The sequence below is a fragment of the Lipotes vexillifer genome, unplaced genomic scaffold, assembly GCF_000442215.2.
Source record: "Lipotes vexillifer unplaced genomic scaffold, Lipotes_vexillifer_v1.1 scaffold917, whole genome shotgun sequence".
Classification (NCBI taxonomy): Eukaryota; Metazoa; Chordata; class Mammalia; order Artiodactyla; family Lipotidae; genus Lipotes; species Lipotes vexillifer.
In genome coordinates, this window is record NW_006795104.1 from 849,083 (window position 1) to 859,229 (window position 10,147).

The 10,147-nt window shown below is 34.3% G+C and overlaps 1 protein-coding gene across 2 annotated transcripts in view; it reads right to left on the bottom strand.

The window, feature by feature from the left end:
* Positions 1 to 10,147, bottom strand: part of RMI1 (RecQ mediated genome instability 1) — a 16,340-nt gene that overhangs the window by 4,601 nt on the left and 1,592 nt on the right. Inside the window, exon 2 of one of the 2 annotated variants that reach the window (XM_007467430.1) lies at positions 6,509 to 6,568. The exons of the other annotated variant lie outside the window; for it this stretch is intronic. The gene's annotated coding sequence lies outside the window, so the exon portion shown is untranslated. The remainder of the gene's footprint in view (positions 1 to 6,508; positions 6,569 to 10,147) is intronic. 2 annotated transcript variants of the gene reach the window in all.

Consider the following 10,147-nt stretch of genomic DNA (forward strand, 5'->3'; position numbering starts at 1 on the left):
CGGTTCAGAGTGCAAGTGTGATGCCAAATTATCTTTCACTTACAAACTCTGTGACCCTAAACAAGTGGTCACATTATTAATTTAACAAATGGTTAAAATTTAAAGAAAGAGTTAGTTGTTGTGAGGAATACAAGAATAACATTTTAAAGGAGGAATTAAGAAGGTCATAACTACCAAACTGATGACTCTTTCACTGAAGAAAATAATTGAAAGTACAGATATATAATTTTTAAATTACATGTGAAAAACAATGTAAAAATTCAAAGGTAGGAGAGGTCCCTGCCCATAGTGATAAAAATAAACCATGCAGAGTCAAATTGGCATGTCTCTTTAACAAAGAAACCAACAATCTCTACATGAGTCCTCTGATTTATCAAATGGAAATATTTTCTACCTTCTGGCTAAAAAAAGCAAAACACAGTGTGCTAACTTTTGTGTACAAAAGAAAGGAAAATAAGCACATTCTTATTTACTTTATACATAAAGGACCTCTAGAAGGATATACAAGAAACTAGATAAAACTTTAAATACATAGCTACACTCAATAACAAAGAGTAAAATCTTGTGGGCCAGGGTTTCCCTGGTGGCACAGTGGTTAAGACTCTGCCTGCCAATGCAGGGGGCACAGGTTTGAGCCCTGGTCCGGGAAGATCCCACATGCCATGGAGCAACTAAGCCCGTGGGCCATGACTGCTGAGCCTGTGCTCTAGAGACTGCGAGCCCCAACTACTGAGCCCGCGTGCCACAACTACTGAAGCCCACGTGCCTAGAGCCCATGCTCCACAACAAGAGAAGCCACCGCAATGAGAAGCCCGTGTACCTCAGCGAAGAGTAGCCCCCGCTCGCCACACTAGAGAAAAGCCCACACACAACAACAAAGAACCAACGCAGCCAAAAATAAAAAATAATTAATTAATTTTTTAAAAAGTCTTGTGGGCTAGGAACAGAGGAGAAACCTAGAGTTTTAGTGCTGATTTAAAGCCGCCAGGAAAAGGAGACTTCAGGCTAAAGCTCCAAGGCTTTAAGTTTAAGGGTCCAGTGTGCCAATTATAGGTCAGAAGACCAAAACAGACTACTTGCTAGAACTGGGCCAAAAAAATCTTCCACTCAATACCTACCTATGGCCTATGGAGGAAAGAGAGATAACCTAAGAATGGAAATGAGGCCTACATAACTTGTATAGTACATATAGCATGGTCCAGAACTAGGCTATTCACATAAAAACCCAAGTCTCTAATGACACAGCTGATCTAGAGCTATGCCAGCCAGAGGGTCAGGTTGAAGCAACTCCAAAAAAACACAAAAGGGAAAAACACACATGGGAAAAACCTCTATCCAACATGAGCTCCCAAACCAAAATTATAACATATTTAAGGAAAATCACCACCATAAGCCACATCAGCAGACACAACAAACAGGATAATTTATACCTAGAGAAATCTGTTTTTAAATGAAGAATCTTAAATATTTTTAAAAGAATCTTAAATATTTTTTAAATGTCTTTGAGCATACTAAATACACTTTAAAAGTAGGACTAATCCTTAAAGAAGAATAGAAGATAATTAAACAGTAACAGGCATTTATGAAAAGTATCAATTGGACATCTTGGAAATGGGAAACAGCCTCAGAAATTTAAAACTCAGTAGATGGGATAAACAAAAGCCTAAAAACAAATGAAGAAAAAACTTACACTTTGGAAATTACATAGAACAGAGTATGAAGATTTAAGAAATTAAGCAAAGGGGAAAAAAAGCTAAGTAGGGAAAACAGGCTTCTACACTGAAGTCATCACAGTTTCAGAAGAAAACAGGAGAGGTGAAGGAAACAGTTTTGTTTTTTTTTAAGATAATGGTTAAAGATGGTCAAAAGGAACAAATTTCCAATTATAAGATAAACAAGTAATAGGGATGTAATGCACAACATGATGACTGTAGTTAACATTGCTGTTTGATATATACGAAAGTTGTTAAGAGAGTAGATCCTAAGAGTTCTCATCACAAGGAGAATTTATTTTTTCTTTTTCTTTTTCTTTTTTTTTTTGGCTGTGTTGGGTCTTTGTTGCTGCCCGCAGGCCTTCTCTAGTTGCAGTGAGCGGTGGCTGCTCTTCCTTGCAGTGCATGGGCTTCTCATCGCAGTGGCTTCTCTTGTTTTGGAGCACAGGCGCTGGGTGCATGGGCTTCAGTAGTTGTGGCACATGGGCTCAGAAGTTGTGGCTCGCGGGCTCTAGAGCGCAGGCTCAGTAGTTGTGGCACACGGGCCTAGTTGCTCCGTGGCATGTGGGATCTTCCCGGACCGGGGCTCGAACCCATGTCCCCTGCATTGGTAGGTGGATTCTTAACCACTGCACCACTGGGGAAGCCCAATTACCTTTTTATCTATATGAGATGATGGATGCTAGCTTAATCTGTTGTGGTAATCATTTCAGAGTATATGTAAATGCTATACACCTTAAACTTATATGGTGATGTATGCCAATTATTTCTCCATAAAACTAGAAAAAATATATAAATAAAAGTGAAATTTTTTCATAATAGAAAAATAAAGAATGGTTGAAATTTTTCTAAAATTCAAGAAAGATACGATTCTGCAGGGTGTAAAAGCTCAATACTGCTAAGCAACATGTGTAAAAATCCACCTGTAAACATAGCATGGTAAACTGTAAAACATCAAGGACAAAGAAAAAAAATCTTTGTTTTTTTTAAATCTTAAGATTCAACAAGCTGGATCTAAAATTTGAGGTAACAAAAATGTAGAAAATACAAAAAGAATTCAGAAGGAAGTTAAGGTATTATGTTTTGTCAAGGAGGATAATAGAGATTCTGTTTACTATTTTATAAGAAAAATATAAAAATTATGTGTTTAAGGGCAAAAATGAAAGATTGAAAATCCCCGCAAAACTCAGATAATAGATTTTTAAAAAGCCATAAAATTCTAAGAACAAAGAAAATGGGAGAAGAAACAATGGCAACAAATTTTGGAAACTGGAAAGCAAACAGACTAGTACATGATTTAGCAGACACTAGAAAGGTGAATTCTAAGGTGGCATTAAGAATGGCTGATATAAAAACCCAGAACCCACAAAAGGCAATATTAAGTATGCCTGGAAGTAAAGGGTACTCTAAAAACAAGATTGATTAGACGATTCTTTAAGACATTTAAGACTGTGGCATCCCTATCCCACATCAGGAAGATACATAATATACACTTCAAAACTGTTAAGAGGGTAAATTTATGTTATATGCTTTTTACCATAATTTTTTAGAAAGAGAGAAAAATCAAGAGGGAAGTAGAGGAGGAAAAACAGGATAAAATAAAATTACCTCTATTTGCAGATGACATGAATGTTTATGAAAAAATGCCAAAGAATGTACAAAGAAGCTATATCACCTGATAAATGAGTTAGCAAGATGCAAGTATCTTTTTTGTGCTCTATTTAGTGCCACATTTTCACACTTTTGTGCTTTTTGTTGATGATTTCACTATTTAAAACAGCCCCGTAGCATACTGCTGAAGCGCTGTCTAGTGTTCCAAAGCATAAGAAAACTGTGTGAGATGTGTCATATGTAAAATCTGTGTGTTAGATTAAGCTTCATTCAGGCATTAGTTATAGTGCCACTGGTCACAAGTTCAGTTAATGAATCAACAACATATAGTGAATAAAGTGTCTTTAAACAGAAACACAAATAAAACAAGGTTATGTACTAATCAGTTGGTGAAAATGTCATGACCAGAGGCTCACAGGCACCTAACCTTGTCATTCCCCTAGGAACAACAGTTCAGTATTCCCTAACTCAGTGTTCACAGGGACTTTATATAGAACATAACTACCAGGAATAATGAGACTTGACTGTACGAGCAATGAACAAAGAGTACAATTTACAGTAGCCCTCAAAACTTAAATCTAACAAAATATGTGCAGGATGTATATGCTGAAAACTACAAACTACTGTTGAAAGAAATCAAAGACAACCTAGACAAATGAAGAGATATGCTGTGTTGAAGACTCTATGATCAAGTTTCAATTCTCCCCAAACAGATATATAGATTCAATGCAATTCCATTCAAAATCCCAGCATTCTTTTTTTTTTTTTTAAAGAATGGAAAGCTGATTCTAAGATTTACATGGAAAGGCAAAGAAACTAGAATAGCCAAGGTAATTTCAGGAAAAAAAAAGTTGGAGACTCACACTGAGTTCAAGACTTAGTATAAACTACAGTAATCAAGACAGTGAAGTATTGGCAAAAGGATTAACATATCAGTCAAAGGGAAGAGAAGACAGCCTAGAAAATAGACCCATTCATATATAGTCAATTGATTTTGCAAAGGCATTTCAAAGGAAACAGGATAGTCTTTTGAACAAATGATGCTAAAACAACTGGACATCCATATGCAAAACTATGAACCTCAACCAAAAAAAAACCAAGCTCATAGATAAGAGAGAACAGATTGGTAGCTGCAAGAGGTAAGGGGTGGGGGTGGGCAAAATGGGTGCAGGGGGTCACAAGGTACAAACTTCCAGTTATAAAATCAGTAAGTCATGGAAATGTAATGTACAGCATGGTCACTGTAGTTAAAATACTATATTGCATATCTAAAAGTTGCTAAGAGAGTAGATCTTAAAAGTTCTCATCACAAGAAAAAAAATTTTTTTGTAACTAAGTGTGGTGATGGATGTTAACTGGATTTACTGTGGTGATCATTTTGCAACGTATACAAATATCAAATTATTATGTTGTATACCTGAAACTAAAAGGTTATATGTCAATTATACCTCAATTTATTTTAAAGGGGAAGAAAAGTTAGGAGAAAAATCTTTGTGACCTTGGTTTCTTAACAGTGTTCTTAGATAAAACACCAGAAGCATAATCCATAAAAGAAAGAAATTAATAAACTGAGCTTCACCAAAATTTTAAAATTCTGCTCTGTGAAAGACACTGTTAAGAGTATAAAGACAAGCCAAACACACACAAAGACAAGCCACAGACTGGGAGAAATACAAAATTGACAAAAGACTTATATCCAGACTATATAAAGAATTCTAAAATTCAATAGGAAAACAAACTAATTTTAAAAGGAACAAAAGATTTGAATAGACATTTCACCAAAAGATATGCAGATAACGAGTAAGACATTACGGAAATGCAAAACTGAAACCACAGTGTGATATTATACATCTATTAGCATAGCTAAAATAAAAAATAACTGACAATACCAACTACTGGAATTCTCATACATTGCTGGTGGGAAAGCAAAATGACACAGCCACTTTAAAAAACAGTTTAGCAGTTTCTTAGGAAGAAAAACAGTTTAGCATTTTCTTACAAAGTTAAACTCACCATACAACCCAGCATTACTAGGTATTTACTCAAGAGAAATGAAAACGTATACTCATTAAAAATCTCTATGTGAACATTTATAGCACCTTTTTTCATAATCACCAAAAAACTAGAAAGAACCCACATGTCCTTCAACTGGTGAATGGATTAACAAATTGCTGTACATCATTACAATGGGATACTATTCAGTAATAAAAAGGAATAAACTAATAGATGCAATAACATGGATGAATATTGCTACAGATGGTATCACTCAGAAAATTCATATGTTGAAATCCTAATGCCCAATGTGATGGTATTAGAAGGTGGGGCCTTTGCGAAGTGTTTACATTATGAGAATGAAGCCCTCATGGGACCTCCCTGGCAGTCCAGTGGTTAAGACTCTGGGCTTCCACTACAGGGAGCATGGGTTCGATCCCTGGTTGGGGAACTAAGATCCCACATGCCATGCAGCATGGCCAAAATAAATCAATAAATAAATAAATAAAAATAAAGTCAGAATTTTGAAAAGATATTAATTTAAAAAAAACTTACAACCCAATAACAAAAAAATAAATAAACAGTAGAGACGTCTCCACACAGCTACTTACCCCTTCTGCCATGGGAGGTTACTGTAAAAAGACTGTCATCTAAGAACAAAGAAGCATGTTCTCATCAGACACCCACTAAATCTGCCATCACCTTGACCTTGGACTTCCCAGTCTCCAAAGAAATAAATCTCTGTTGTTTATCAACCACCCAGTTTATGCTATTTTGTCACAATAGCCCAAATAGACTAAGACAAATGTTAAATGCAGCGAGCTAAGTAAAAGAAGCCAGACAAACACTGTATAAGTCCAAGATGGCATTATGGAAAAGGCAACACTATAGAAACAGGTGGCAGCGATGATGTGACTAATGTTTGTCAAAACTCATAGAACCATATACAAAAAAGAACATGAATTTTACTGAATGTAAATTATATCCTCAATAAAAATACTTAAGACAAACACCAAAAGGATAGATATTTAATAACTAATTTTCAAACTTGCTGAGGAAAACACAGAATAAAGAAAACAATCCAAAAGAAGGCACAAAAGGAACTGGCAAGCACTATAAATAGAAAGAATAAACAAGGTGGTAGAAATAAGTCTAAATATATCAGTAATCATAATGAACATAGATTAACTCACCTGTTAAAGATACTCTCAAATTGAAAAAGCCAAGTTCAGCTGCATGCTTAAAAGATGACCCTAAAACAAAATAACATCGAAGCATGAAATTAATTAAAATAAGGCATGTTAAAATCCCCAAGCATGATATTATGAGGCCACAGTTGAGTGACATCTTATCCTCAAGACAGAGATCTGTACTTCTATAACCTAAGATTCCCAAGTGCTACTTTATCGCATCTGTTGTTATTTTTTTAACCTCAAAAATTAAGCTAGATCCAAGGCTCTTAGGTGTGCTCATTCAATAATAAGTTACCTTACTTTCTCCACTAAAATTTAAACACCACAGCACTGGCAAATGGGCCTAGTCTAATAGGCAGAGGCGTTGTAGTAATGAGATGACAGTATTAAAGTAAACTGATATCAAGACAGTGTACTTTCAGTAGAGTTATAATTATTTAAATTAATTATCAAGTATAAATGCCACAATTAATTAAGTTGTTTGCAGAATGTTTTGTACTATAAATTACTCGGTGTATACAGTATATACCCCTAAATTATTATATGCAGCCATTTAACACAAATGCTATTTTCTACCTGAACCTGTTAAACAGTAGGAGTTAATACTGTTAGTACTTCTAGGAGGATGAAGGAACCAATAAAAAAGAAAGACTGACTGATTGTGAACTGAAAAGGTCAAGGCTGGATAGAAAATGAAAGAAAGGAATTTCAGTGGTGTTAATTCTATATCCCAGCAGTACAGCTGTTTAAACAGAGAACTGAAGAAAAAGGCTTAATAAAAATTAAAACCTCTTATTTGTAAGATTTTAAACTTTTTCAAAATACATACTTTTACATCTGTAATATTATCTAAACCTCAAAATAGTCATTTATGATAGAAAGGGTAGGGATTGTCATCTATTTGGGTGAGAATGAAACAGGCATGAAGATTAAGACATGCAGATCATACATGGTAGCAGACGCAGAACGAAATTCTGCTAACCTCCATTTCTATATCATTTTCTAGACCCTGTTTGACTTAAAAGAGAAAGTAAAGCCAGTCCCTCATTTACATATACCCACTTGCATATAAACTATAAAACTCATTCATAAATGGCCATTCTATAAGAGCACTACACTATTACAATGAACAGACTTTTCTCATATCTCATTTAAACGACAAGCTCACCTAGTATATTCTAAATTATTTCCTTTACAAAGTCAAATCAAAGAAACACATCACCTACTGCATCTATCTTTGTAACAGCTTCAAAACAGTGTTATCATTAAGTACTTTTCCTTTTGCTATAACTCTACTAAAATATGACATAAAAGTTTTTTTAAATTTTTAAATATTACAAACTGATATTTTAAGGCTTATGTATTCGTTTATTTTATTTTTTTAATTTTGTAGTTATTTCAAACACGCACTTCCTTGTTTGTGTTGTTGCATTCGGCAAGTGACAAAACTCCTTTCAGATGATAGTTGGAACAAATTCTGAGAAACAGTGCTCAATGAACCACAGTGAAATTGTTCTATTAACACGTGGCAGTTCTAATTAGTAATTTTCTCCAAATACTACCTTCTAGGATTTAAATTTCCACTTCCAGAGCTACATGATATACTACAATTTTATAATAATGTTATAACTAAATGCACATTTGCTACATAGAATTGTTCATTTAACAGCAAAGTAAGTAAAGTGGAGGGCATAGTGATCTGAAACATGGTTTACTCCCCACAACTGCATGTTAAAACAACTTCAATAAGATGTTTCTACATATAATAGGATTTTTTTTTCCTACAGGTAAGAAAGAAAAGCTTATTAAATTTTTTAATTAAATGGAAAAAGTATTATCATGTGGGATTATAAAGTTCAGACTGGGTTTCAATAACCGAGCCCCTTAATAATTTAGTAAATTGTATTACTTGCATCTACTCCTTCAAGAGAATTCCTAAGGTTTTTGTTCCTCCCTTTCTTGAGAAACTGAGTAACCATAGTCACCGCAGGTAGAAGCAACTCAGAGGGGAGGTGTTAGCTACAGCAGCACAACTTCTCATCTGCTCATACATAAAGAACAGCCCCTGATCCTCAAGAACATCACTGTCCAAGAAAAAAATATGAAAAAGTATACGTTGCTGAAATTGTACATTAAGAAATGTTCACACAGTATGATTTCAAAACTTAATCTTAAGAAAATAATCAGAAATGAGAACAAAGATTTTATGTGCCAGAGTGTTTATCACTGTGCCTTTATAGTTTGGAAAAAAACAATCTAAATGTTCAACAACAGTAAAAAAAAAATTTTTTTAATTAAATATATTACATTGGATCCATGAAATAGTCTTCTGAAAAAACATTTTTAAGTACTATTTAATGACATGAAAATATGTTCATATTTTATTCTGTTAGAAGAAAAGATCAGATGTAAAACTACATACATCTTAATCTCCATTAATTTTATAATGATGAAAAAAATGTTTTTTAAAAATTGATTTACATCTGGCGCTTGCTAAACTTGGCTGACCACACTAATCTACATTCTAGATCTTGACTGTAGGAATTGAGCAGAAGAGAATAGAGTAAGAAAATTCTATCATTTGCCACTAAGACTTAGGCAAATTTGATTTATGTTACTTTTCAGTCAGCCTCACATATTTCAACTTTTTAAAAAATAGAAAAAGAGGCAGAAGTATTGATACTATCCTTTTGGACATTGTATGCGGCATTCAATCAATAGCTAAGACTTAAAAGCACTAACAAATACTCAAGTTATAACCAGTCCATGTTTCCACTGTCTTCATCTAAAAAATACAGGTGAGTCTGTGTTTTAACTCCTTGGGGATGACTTTAAGGTAACCCCAGAATTTTGAGGAGGCACTCTGAAAATTATGGGAAAAAAATTTATATTTAATGACTGAAATCAGAAAGAAGTAATTAGTGAAGCTGTTTGTGGATCCTCCATAACCTAATGTAAGGAAAAGACAGACAGAGAATAGGTTTAGGAGTCGGAATCCCACTTCTGCTATGTGACCTTAGACGTGTTCCTTAACTTTTTCTTAACCACAATTTACTAGCTGAACTGTAATAAGCATTAAACTGCCAGCACAAGGTCTGGCACAAACTCAGAAAATGGTAGTTATAAAATTTTAAGTAATCATCCAGCTCGCTCGTGTACAATCTCAATTATATTAGTTTATTTAAAGTAAATCCCACAGCTAAGTAATACTAGCTCTAAATTCATCAGGAATCCAAATAATCATACAATTATTTACTCAAGACAGGAGCCACAACGTATCAACCAAGTTGGTAAGTTCTTGAATGAGCACAGATGTAACAGTTTGGCTGAAAACAATAGAGAATGAAAGGATGGTGAAAAGACAGACTTTCCTCAAGCTAGCAAGTCCCTGAATGAAGATGGTGGAAAAGACAGACTTTCTTGTTATTTAAACAGTAAACCTATAAAGCAAATTAAAAGAGGTAAGGAAAACAAGTAGAAAAAGAAAAAAGCAAAAAAAAAACAAAAACAAAAAACAAAACAAAACCTGACAATGGCATCTAGAAAAGAGAAATAAGACCTTTCAGCAGTTAGGGTCCAGTCAGAAGACAGTGAAACTGGGAATAAGTTCTTAAGATAAAGCTGCTTACTTTGCATTCC